The sequence below is a fragment of the Aythya ferina genome, assembly GCF_964211825.1.
Source record: "Aythya ferina genome assembly, chromosome: 36".
NCBI classification, from domain to species: Eukaryota; Metazoa; Chordata; class Aves; order Anseriformes; family Anatidae; genus Aythya; species Aythya ferina.
Genome location: NC_140333.1, coordinates 279,576 through 291,924, shown reverse-complemented (window position 1 = coordinate 291,924; position 12,349 = coordinate 279,576). Strand labels below are relative to the sequence as shown.

Genomic DNA, 12,349 nt, shown 5'->3' with positions numbered 1-12,349 from the left:
GAAAATGGGTCATTTCGTCCTGCTCTTTCTCACCACTTGCCAAAAAAAATAGGCAAAAAAAAAAAGAGGGAAAATGGAAAATTGATTAGCCCCTTCCTAATTGATTAGCCCTGTCCCTAATTGATTTGCTCTGTCCTTAATTAATTAGCCCCATCGCTAATTGGGGCTGGGATGGTTTGGGAGGAGGTGGATGTGTTGGATGAGGGTACATTTCTGAGTGAATTCTCTGTTTTTTTAATATTATCTTTTTTTTTTTTATCATTATTCTGATTTTCAAATTTATCATCATTAATTATTTTTTTTTAATTATTATCATTAATTTCCTTTTGGAAGGGGATTGGAAGGAGGTGGATGTGATGGATGAAGACACCAGTGCTGGCACATTTCTGTGTGATTTCTCTGTTTTTTATTGTTTTTTTTTTTTTTTTTTTTTTTTTTTTTAACTATTATCCTTATTTTTTCTCATTCTTATTTTCATCATTATTATCTTTTTTTTTTTTTTTGAATTATCTTTTTTTATCTTTTTTTTTTGGAAGGGGATTAGGAGGAGGTAGACACACTGGGTGAAGACACCAGCACCCTCATGTCTTTGTGTGATTTCTGTGTTGGTTTTTTTTTGTTTGTTTGTTTTGTTTTTTTTTGGTAATTATTATCTTTTTTTCCCATTTTTTCATCATTATTATCATTTCTTTGGAAAAATTCTTTTGAATTTTTTTTTTTAAACTTTTTGGAAGGGGATTGGGAGGAGGTGGACGTGCTGGATGAAGACACCAGCACATTTCTGTGTGATTTCCTTGTTTCTTCTTATTATTTTTAATACTAATAATTTTATCTCTTATTATTATTATTTTTTCCTCATCATCATTATCATTTTTTTATTTTTTTTTTAATTATTATCCTTTTTTTTGGAAGGGGATTGGGAGGAGGTGGATGCACCGGATGAAGACTTCAGCGCCAGCACATTTCTATGTGATTTCCATGTTTCTTCTTACTATTTTTAATAATAATTTTATCTCTTCTTATTATTATTTTTTCATCATCCTTATCTTTTTATATATATATATATTTTTAATTATTATCCTTTTTTTTGAAGGGGACTGGGAGGAGGTGGACACACTGGACAAAGACACCAGCACCAGCACATTTCTGTGTGATTTCCATGTTTCTTCCTATTATTCTTAATAATAGTCTCATCTCTTCTTATTATTATTTTTTCATCATCCTTATCTTTTAATATATATATATATTTTTTTGAATTATTATCCTTTTTTTTGGAAGGGGACTGGGAGGAGGTGGACGCACCGGATGAAGACACCGGCGCTAAAACTTTCATGCGTGATTTCCATGTTTCTTCTTATTATTATTTTTAATACTAATAATCTTCTCTCTTATTATTATTTTTTCATCATTATTATCTTTTTTTTTTTGTATTTTTTTTGAATTATTATCAATATTTTTTTGGAAGGGGACTGGGAGGAGGTGGACACACCGGACGAAGACACCAGTGCCAGCACATTTCTGTGTGATTTCCATGTTTCTTCCTATTACTTTTAATAATAACCTCATCTCTTCTTATTATTATTTTTTCATCATCCTTATCTTTTAATATATATATATATATTTTTTGAATTATTATCCTTTTTTTTGGAAGGGGACTGGGAGGAGGTGGACGCACCGGATGAAGACACCAGCGCTAGACCATTTTGTGCGTGATTTCCATCTCTTTTATTCCCGTACTTCATTTTTTCCCACCACACTCAAACTTTTCCACCAAAATTATACTTTTTCCATTATTATTATTTTTTTTTTTTTTGACAGATTTACAAGCCCCGGCCCGCGCTCAGTAGCAGGTGCCCTCGGCGTCGCTGAGGATCACCGAGACGTTGACGTGGCTGGGTTTACCCGTGCTCTTGTCCAGGCTCTTCTGCACGAAATTCAGCGGGATCCCGTCGTGCCCCACCACGCAGGCGAAGCTGTCCCCGCGCTGCCACTCGGCCGCCGCCACGCTCAACTTGCTGTAGACGCTGAAGAGCCCGCCGGCCCCTTCCTGGGGGCCGAAGGTGGAGAAGCTTCCGGAAGCCACCGGCCGGTCCTCTTGGGTCCAGGTGACCAAGATGTCGCGGGGACGGAAGCCCAAGGCCAAGCAGGTCAAGGTGGCGGTCTCTTGGCGGGCCAACTCCTCCGAGGGCGGGGGGAAGACGTAGACGGAGGGCGCCTGCACCGAGACGGCTGCGGGGTGGGCGCAAGAGAAGGTCAGGGGGGGGCTCCCAGTAAGACCCTTCCAGTTGGCTGGGTTCTCCCAGTAAGACCCTTCCAGTTGGCTGGGGCCTCCCAGTAAGACCTTTCCCGTTGGCTAGGTCCTTCCAGCTTGATAGACCTTCCCAGTAGGCTAGATCCTCCCAGTAAGACCCTTCCAGTTGGCTGGGGCCTCCCAGTAAGACCTTTCCCGTTGGCTAGGTCCTTCCAGCTTGATAGACCCTTCCAGTAGGCTAGATCCTCCCAGTAAGACCCTTCCAGTTGGCTGGGTTCTCCCAGTAAGACCCTTCCAGTTGGCTGGGGCCTCCCAGTAAGACCTTTCCCGTTGGCTACGTCCTTCCAGCTTGATAGACCCTTCCAGTTGGCTAGGTCCTTCCAGTTGACTATGTCCTTCCAGTAGGCTAGATCCTTCCAGTTGACTAGACCCTAGTTGGCTAGGTCCTTCCAGTTGGATAGACCCTTCCAGTTGGCTAGGTCCTCCCAGTAAGGTCCTTCCAGCTTGATAGACCCTTCCAGTTGGCTAGGTCCTTCCAGTTGGATAGACCCTTCCAGTAGACAAGACCCTTCCAGTTGGCTAGGTCCTCCCAGTAAGACCCTTTCCAGTTGGCTAGGTCCTCCCAGTAAGATCTTTCCAGTTGGATAGACCCTTCCAGTAGACAAGACCCTTCCAGTAGGCTAGGTCGTCCCAGTAAGACCCTTCCAGTTGGCTAGATCCTCCCAGTAGACCCTCCCAGTAGCCCCTTCTGGTGGACAACACCTCCCAGCGGCCACGCTCCTTCCAGGAGACCACACCCTTCCACCGGGTCGGCCATCTTGCCTTCTCCCAGAAGCCCTTGCTCTCCGCCTAGGCCCTTCCAGTAGACCTCTTCCAGTTGGCCAACCCCTTCCACTCAACTCCTCCAGCCAACTGCTTCCACCTGGCCCCAAACTTCTCCGCTCTTGCCCCAAACTTCTCCGTTCTTGCCCCAAACTTCTCCGCTCTCGCCCCAAACCTCTCCTCCCCCATCGGGGCTTGCGATTGGGCGGGAGGGGAGCGGCGGCTTCCTACCTAGGTTTTTCTGCACCGATTTCGTGACGGGTCCTTCCACCTCGGGGCCGGACACGCCGCAGGTGAAGGTCTCGCCGCTGTTCCACTCCTCGGCGCAGACCTTCAGGACGCTGGTGAGGCGGTAGAGGCCGTTCTCCTGCTTCTCAGGCTCCCCGGGGGACACGTCCAAGGCGGTCCCGGCGCTGCGGGACCAGGCGAACTTCAGGTCCTGGGGGGCGTTGGTGGCCACGCAGGTGACGCTGGCGTTCTGGCCGAGGTAGAGGTCCTCCAAGGACGGGGGGAGGACGGAGACCTCCAGCTTGGCTTCGGGACCTGGGTGGGGTGGGGTGGGGTGGGGCGTTGAGCGGGGCGCGGGGGTTGGGGGACGCCAAATCCTGCAGCCGAACGCTCGCCCCGTCTTCTCGGTCCCACCAAAAAGGGAGAGTTTTGGGGGTGTTTCCCCAGATCGAGCCTTTCGGGGCAAGTTTGGGGACCTCGCTCCTACCAAAAGTAGGGCTTTGGGGTATGGATTCCCCTCGGGACCTCTTGGCCGGGCACCAGACCCTAAAAACCTACCCCAGAAGACAGGAATCGGGGCATTTTCCAAGAAAATTGCAAAAAAAAATCATTTTTTTCACTTTTTTTCCTAATTTTTTGGGGCTTCGTCCACCTGTTTTCTTAATTTCTGCCTTTTAGCTCCAAAAGCCACCGTCGCCGCATTTTCTGGTGTCGTGACGTCACTCACCTGGCCACGTGTCATCTCCCGGGTGCCCACCCACCTCCAAAGACCCCGCCCAACCATCCGTCTTGACCTTCTACCCATCCAAGACCTCCAAAGACCCCGCCCAACCATCCGTCTTGACCTTCTACCCATCCAAGACCTCCAAAGACCCCGCCCAACCATCCATCTTGACCTTCTACCCATCCAAGACCTCCAAAGACCCCGCCCAACCATCCGTCTTGACCTTCTACCCATCCAAGACCTCCACCCAACCATCTTTCTCGACCACCCCCCCACCTCCCGCCCCCGCCCCGCCCCTCACTTGCGCAGTAGGTGCTGATGGACTTGACGATGGGCTCCTTGAGCGAGCTGTGGGACACCCTGCAGGAGAACTCGGCCCCCTGGTCCCAGCTCTGCCGGCTGACGTTGACCTGGCTCCACTGGGTGGCCTTCTTGTTGGAGCACTCGCTGCAGCTGTAGTTGTCCTCCTCCAGCTCCTGGACCTGCTGGTTTATCAGCCACTCCACCTGGGCGTTGCTGCCCTTCAGCCCCTCGATGAGGCACACCAGCAGGACCCGGTTCTCGGGGTCTTCTTGGGTTGGGTAGCTGAGGAGCTTCACCGTTGGGGAGCCGTCACAACAGTCACCTGCAGAAGAAAAGGATCAGAACCCGTCTAGGAGTTGACCAAGACGTCTTGGAAGGCCAAGAGCAAGGCCAAGACCAACGCCAACCCATGTAGGCCAACGTCAACCCAACGAGGAGTTGACCAAGTCTTCATGGAAGGCCAAGAGCAAGGCCAAGACCAACGCCAACCCAACTAGGAGTTGACCAAGCCATCATGGAAGTCCAAGATCAAGGCTGAAACCACCCAAAACCCGTCTAGGAGTTGACCAAGTCATCATGGAAGACCAAGACCAATGCCAACCCAACTAGGAGTTGACCAAGACCAACACCAACCCAACTAGGACTTGACCAAGCCATCATGGAAGACCAAGATCAAGGCCAAAACCACCCAAAACCCATCTAGGAGTTGACCAAGTCATCATGGAAGACCAAGACCAACGCCAACCCAACTAGGAGTTGACCAAGTCTTTGTGGAAGGCCAAGACCAACGCCAACCCAACTAGGAGTTGATCAAGCCATCATGGAAGACCAAGATCAAGGCCAAAACCACCCAAAACCCATCTAGGAGTTGACCAAGCCATCATGGAAGACCAAGACCAACGCCAACCCAACCAGGACTTGACCAAGACCAACGCCAACCCAACTAGGAGTTGACCAAGCCATCATGGAAGACCAAGACCAACTCCAACCCAACCAGGACTTGACCAAGCCATCACGGAAGACCAAGACCAAGGCCGAAACCACCCAAAACCCATCTAGGAGCTGAGCAGACCACCCCGCGACACCAGGCCCGACGTTTTCCTCACCGACGATGTTCTCGCTGAGGGAGGTGGAGGTGGGCGCGTGGGTGACCTTGCACTGGAAATTTTGGCCGTCGTAGCTGCTGGCCGGCACGGTGAGCTGGCTGCTGACGCTGTAGAAGCTGTTGCTGTTTTGGACGGCCGGGAAGGTCAACTGGTCGCCTGAGACACTGGAGACCCAAGTGATGGTGACGGGCTCGGGGAAGAAGTCGCTCACGAGGCAGCCGATGGTGACGGTGCTCCCGTCCTCGCAGTCGGTCACGGGGATCAAGGGGTAGGCGGTGGGACGGGTGGCGGAGACTGCAGGAGGAGAAGAAGACCCCCAAATGGTGGTTGGGGGGCTGGAGGAGCCCCCCATCCCTCCCCAAACCAAGCAGGGTGGAGGACCTGCCCCGAAAGGTGATGTGAAAGCGCCCTCGAGACGCCGGCGTCCCCGGGGGACCTCGTGGCCAGACAGGGGGGGAAGTTCACAAGTTTCCTCCCGACGCCGTTTCTCACCCCGAAAATAATTAAGAAAAACCTCAACGCGGCGTTTCTCGCCCCCAAAAAAACCCACCCCCACGTCACGGCGTCGCACCCAGGTCTCCCACCCGCCCCGACCCCGAAATATTTCGGTGCGCGGCGTCGGCCGCGCCGCTCCGTCTGTCCCCGTCTAATTTGGGGCTCTTCGGCGCTTTTTGGGACCTTCTGGTGGTAAGGAGGTGCTGGGGGGGGTTGGAGAGGACGCGGGGCTGCTTTTGCTGAGCGGGGCTGGAGGAAAAAGGGGCTTGATTGGCTAAAAATCGAGGTTTTCTACCAAAAATTGAGGCTGAGCGTGAGCAAAATGGCAAAAATTGGGGGTTTCCTAGAGGAGGTCGAGGTTGAGCACAACCGAAATGGCTCAAAACTGTGATTTTTTTAAATAATTTTGCAGCTGAGCGTCGGTCAAAGACCTCAAAATTGGCTTTTCTAGAGAAAATGGAGGCTGAATATTTTTGGCAGGGCTCAAAATCCGGTTTTCCTCGAGAAAACTGGGGTCGACCAGGGCAAGCGCAGCCCAAAATCGGAGTTTCCTAGAGAAGATCGAGGTTGAGCATCACTGCACAGCTGAAAAGGCGAGATTTCCTCTAAAAATATCAGAGCTGAGCGTCACCGAGCAGCTCAAAATTGAGATTTCCTCTAAAAATACCGAATCTGAGCGTCACTGCGCAGCTCAAAATTGAGATTTCCTCTAAAAATACCAATCTGGGCATCTCTGCGCAACCCAAAAATGAGATTTTCTCTAAAAATATCAAATCTGAGCGTCACAGAACAGCTCAAAGATGGGATTTCCTCTAAAAATATCAATTCTGGGCATCACTGAACAGCTCAAAGATGAGATTTTCTCCAAAAATATCAAATTTGGGCATCTCTGTGCAACCCAAAAATGAGATTTTCTCTAAAAATATCAAATCTCAGCGTCACTGCACAGCTCAAAGATGAGATTTCCTCTAAAAATACCAATCTGAGCATCTCTGCGCAACCCAAAAATGAGATTTCCTCTAAAAATATCAGTTCTGGGTGTCACTGAGCAGCTCAAAGATGAGATTTTCTCCAAAAATACCAATCTGGGCATCTCTGCACAACCCAAAAATGAGATTTTCTCTAAAAATATCAGATCTGAGCACCAGTGAGCAGCCCAAAGATGAGATTTCCTCCAAAAATATCAATTCTGAGCATCTCTACACAGCTCAAAGATGGGATTTTCTCCAAAAATATCAATTCTGAGCATCCCTGCACAGCTCAAAAATGGGATTTTCTCTAAAAATATCGAATCTGGGCGTCACGGAACAGCTCAAAGGTGGGATTTCCTCCAAAAATATCAATTTTGAGCATCACTGAAGAGCTCAAAGATGGGATTTCCTCTAAAAATATCAATTCTGGGTGTTACTGCACAGCTCAAAATTGAGATTTCCTCTAAAAATACCAATCTGAGCATCTCTGCGCAACCCAAAAATGAGATTTCCTCTAAAAATATCAGTTCTGGGTGTCACTGAGCAGCTCAAAGATGAGATTTTCTCCAAAAATACCAATCTGGGCATCTCTGCGCAACCCAAAAATGAGATTTTCTCTAAAAATATCAAATCTGAGCACCAGTGAGCAGCCTGAAGATGGGATTTCCTCTAAAAATATCAATTCTGGGCATCACTGAACAGCTCAAAGACAAGATTTCCTCTAAAAATACCAATCTGAGCATCTCTGCACAACCCAAAAAATGAGATTTCTTCCAAAAATATCAAATCTGAGCATCTCTGCGCAGCTCAAAAATGGGATTTTCTCCAAAAATACCAAATCTGCGATAATTTTGAGATAATATTGAGGTGGTACACGGCTCAAACTCGCCTTTCCCACGGAACACCAAGCCTGAGCATCCCACAAAAACCTCAAAAATTGATATTTTTTTGAAGAAAATCGAGGTTGAGGACCAGGTGAGGACCTCCGGCACAGCTCCAGGCTGGCTTTTTTTCTAGAAAAATCTCCGGGTTGAGCAAATGCTGGCTGGGATGGAACCTCATTAGGGTGGGTTTTTGGGGGGGTTTTTGGGTGGGCATTGCTAGAATATCTAGGTGGGCTTCGCTAGCACACCTAGGTGGGCTTCCCTAGCACGTCTAGGTGGGCTTCCATAGCACGTCTAGGGGAGTATGGCCAAAAAATTTGGGTGGGCATGGCCAAAAAATCGAGGTGGGCTTCCCTAGCTCATCTAGGTGGGCTTCTCTAGTAGATCTAGGTGAGCATGGCCAAAAAATTTGGGTGGGCTTTGCTAGCACCTCTAGGTGGGCTTCCATAACACGTCTAGGTGGGCTTCCCTAGCACATCTAGGTGAGCATGGCCAAAAAATTTGGGTGACCATGTCCAAAAACCCTAGGTGGGCTTCCCTAGCACGTCTAGGTGAGTATGGCCAAAAATTTTGGGTTGGCTTCCCTAGAACATCTAGGTGGGCTTCCATAACACGTCTAGGTGGGCTTTCCTAGCAGATCTAGGTGACCATGGCCAAAAAATTTGGGTGGGCTTCCCTAGCTCATCTAGGTGGGCTTCCATAACACGTCTAGCTGGGCTTCCCTAGCAGATCTAGGTCAGCATGGCCAAAAAATTTGGGTGGGCATGGCCAAAAAATCGAGGTGGGCTTCCATAGCTCATCTAGGTGGGCTTTCCTAGCAGATCTAGGTGAGCATGGCCAAAAAATTTGGGTGGGCCTCGCTAGAAGAGCTAGGTGGGCTTCCGTAGCACATCTAGGTGGGCTTCTGTAGCTCATTTAGGTGAATATGGCCAAAAAATTTGGGTGGGCTTGCCCAAAAACCCTAGGTGGGCTTCCCTAGCACGTCTAGGTGGGCTTCCGTCCCACGTCTAGGTGATCACGGCTGGAAGGTCCACGTGGCCACCACCGTGACCCCTTGGTGGCCACCGTGACCTCCTGGTGACCTCCACCATGACCCCTTGGTGGCCACCATGACCTCCTGGTGACCTCCACCGTGACCTCCTGGTAGCCACCATGACCTCTTGGTAGCCACCATGACCTCCTTTTAGTGGCCACCATCATGACCTTTCGGTGGCCACTATGACCCCTTGGTGACCTCCACCATGACCCCTTGGTGGCCACCGTGACCCCTTGGTGGCCACCATGACCCCTTGGTGGCCACCGTGACCCCTTGGTGACCTCCACCATGATCCCTTGGTGGCCACCACCGTGACCTCCACCATGACCCCTTGGTGGCCACCATGACCTCTTGGTGGCCACCGTGACCTCTTGGTGACCTCCACCATATGACCCCTTGGTAGCCACCATGACCTCTTGGTGACCTCCACCATGACCTCTTGGTAGCCACCATGACCTCTCAGTGACCTCCACCGTGACCTCTCAGTGACCTCCACCGTGACCCCTTGGTGGCCACCATGACCTCCTTTTAGTGGCCACCATCATGACCTTTCGGTGGCCACCATGACCCCTTGGTGGCCACCACCGTGACCTCCTGGTGACCTCCACCGTGACCCCTTGGTGGCCACCATGACCTCCATTTCGTGGCCACCACCGTGACCTCTTGGTGGCCACTTTGACCTCTTGGTTGGCACCGTGACCTCCTGGTGACCTCCACCATGACCCCTTGGTGGCCACCATGACCTCCTGGTGACCTCCACCGTGACCTCCTGGTAGCCACCATGACCTCTTGGTAGCCACCATGACCTCTTGGTGGCCACTTTGACCCCTTGGTGGCCACCACCATGACCCCTTGGTGGCCACCACCATGACCTCTTGGTGACCTCCACCTTGACCTCTTGGTAGCCACCGTGACCTCTTGGTGGCCACCATGACCCCTTGGTGGCCACTGTGACCCCTTGGTGGCCACCATGACCTCCTGGTGACCTCCACCATGACCCCTTGGTAGCCACCGTGACCCCTTGGTGGCCACCATGACCTCTTGGTGGCCACCGTGACCTCGTGGTGACCGTCCCGCACCCACCTCTCACCACGCGTCGTCTCCGTCGCCGGCACCCACCTGGAGGGAGAGAGGAGAAAAATTGGGGTGAAATACCCCAATTTTGGGTAAAGTACCCGGATTTGGGGTAAAATACGCAGGTTTGGGGCAAATTTCCTGGATTTGGTGTTAATTACCTCGATTTTGGGGCGAATAACACGGATTTGGGGGTGACATGTTCTTGGGGGTGAATAAACTGGATTTTGGGGTGAATTACCTGAATTTGGGGTAAATTACATGGGTTTTGTTCTGATTTGGGGTGAACTACATGGATTTGGGGTGAATTACCTCGATTTTGGGGTGAATAACACGGATTTGGGGGTGACATGGGTTTGGGGGTGAATAAACTGGATTTTGGGGTGAATTACACGAATTTGGGGTAAAATACATGGATTTTATTCTGATTTGGGGTGAATTACATGGATTTGGGGTTAATTACCTCGATTTTGGGGTGAATAATGCGGATTTTGGGGTGACATGGGTTTGGGGGTGAATAAACTGGATTTTGGGGTGAATTACCCGAATTTTGGGTAAGTTACATGGATTTTGTTCTGATTTGGGGTGAATTACATGGATTTGGGGTGAATTACATGGATTTGGGGCAAATTACCTCGATTTTGGGGTGAAATTCCTGGATTTGGGGGTCAATGACCTGAATTTCAGGGCAAATTGCCCCAATTTGGGGTGAATTACCCGGATTTGGGGATGAATTACCCAGATTTTGGGGTGAATACCCCGTATTTTGGGGTAAAATACCTTGATTACGGGGTGAACGGCAAGGATTTGGGGCTAAATTGCCCGGATTTGGGGGTGACTTGGATTTTGGGGTGAATCATCTGGATTTGGGGATTAATTAGCTAATTTTACGGGCCCTTTCAGTGCTTGATCCGATTGGTTATTGATCCGATTGGTTATTGATCCTATTGATTATTGATCCGATTGGTTATTGACGCCATTGGTTATTGATCCTATTGGTTATTGACCCTATTATTTATTGACCCCATTGATTATTGGTCCTATGGGCCATATAGGTTATTGATCATATTGGTTATTGATCCTATTCATTATTGACCCTATTGGTCATCGATCTGATGGGTTATTGACCCTATTGGTTATTGATCCTACCCATTATTGACCCTATGGGTTATTGGCCCTATCAGTTATTGGCCCTATTGGTTATCAATCCTATGGGTTATTGGCCCTATCAGTTATTGGCCCTATTGGTTATTGATCCTACCCATTATTGACCCTATTGGTCATCGATCCTATGGGTTATTGACCCTATCAGTTATTGATCCTACCCATTATTGACCCTATTGGTTATCGACCCTATGGGTTATTGGCCCTATCAGTTATTGACCCTATTGGTTATTGATCTTATTCATTATTGACCCTATTGGTTATCGATCCTATGGGTTTTTGACCCTATTGGTTATCGATCCTACCAATTATTGACCCTATTGGTTATTGATTCTATGGGTTATTGATCCTATTGGTTTTTGATCCTACCCATTATTGATCCTATCAGTTATTGACCCTATTGGTTATCGATCCTATGGGTTATTGACCCTATTATTGACCCTATTGGTTATCGATGCGAGGGGTTATCGATAACCCGATTGATTATTGATTGATTATTCATCGCTCCCATTGGCTATCGATCCTACAGGTTACCGCCCCTCCCCATAATCGATCCCATTGGTTATTGATCGCCACACAGCGATCCCATAGCGACCCCCGGTGGCCAAAACACCCCAAACGGCACCAAAACGGGGACAGAAACGGCAATTTTGGGCCTCTCCTGCCCCCCTGCTGCCACGGTGGCCGATTTCTGCAGAAATTCACCCAAATGCGGGAAAGCGTGGGGGTGGCGATGACGTCATCAGCCCGGATAGGATTTGTTTTTCCACCCCCGGGGGAAGCAGCCAATGGGGTTGTTTTGGGTAATTTTGGGTTATTTCTGTTATTGCAGGTTTTTTTGCAGCTCTCGGCTCCGGGCAGAGCTCGGTGCCCAAAATCGCCAACCGGGACCCAAAATCGCCGCTCTTGACCCCAAAATCGCAGCGCGGGTCGAGGGGATTTGAGGAGGACCCAAAAATCCCACGCGGACCCCAAAATCTCCGTTACGGACCTCAAAATTTGCATCTGGGCTCGAAAACCTCCATTATGGGCTCCAAAACTCTGCCACGGACCCCAAAACTTCAATATCTGCCCCAAAATTCCAGCAAGGCTCAAGATGATCAGCATGGACCCAAAATCTCCGTTTTTGGCTCCAAAACCTCCGTCACGGACCCAAAATCTCTGCTTTTGACCGCAAAACCTCCATCGTGGACCCAAAATCTACATTTTTGACCGCAAAGCCTCCATCGCAGACCCAAAAATCACCATTATGGACCCAAAATCTCCAGCACGGACCCCAAAATATCCACGG

At 49.5% G+C, this 12,349-nt stretch overlaps 2 long non-coding RNA genes and 1 gene segment (V, D, J or C); 1 reads left to right on the top strand and 2 right to left on the bottom strand.

Moving 5' to 3' along the window:
- The first annotated feature begins 408 nt into the window (after positions 1-408).
- Positions 409-2,181, top strand: LOC311426030. Its single transcript, XR_014686494.1, has 2 exons — positions 409-1,479; positions 1,666-2,181. It is a non-coding gene; the product is annotated as an uncharacterized lncRNA (long non-coding RNA).
- LOC311426020 (Ig alpha-1 chain C region-like) lies at positions 1,702-5,801 on the bottom strand. The segment is given in 4 exons: positions 5,435-5,801; positions 4,327-4,650; positions 3,305-3,616; positions 1,702-2,229 (listed from the first exon to the last, which is right to left on the bottom strand).
- Positions 5,802-8,888: 3,087 nt separating this feature from the next.
- LOC311426029 lies at positions 8,889-10,322 on the bottom strand. 2 transcript variants are annotated; one of them, XR_014686493.1, is made up of 5 exons: positions 9,776-10,322; positions 9,670-9,735; positions 9,389-9,606; positions 9,214-9,342; positions 8,889-8,987 (listed from the first exon to the last, which is right to left on the bottom strand). It is a non-coding gene; the product is annotated as an uncharacterized lncRNA (long non-coding RNA). The 2 variants fall into 2 exon arrangements; XR_014686492.1 differs by having other exon boundaries at positions 9,214-9,606.
- Between the last annotated feature and the right edge of the window lie 2,027 nt (positions 10,323-12,349).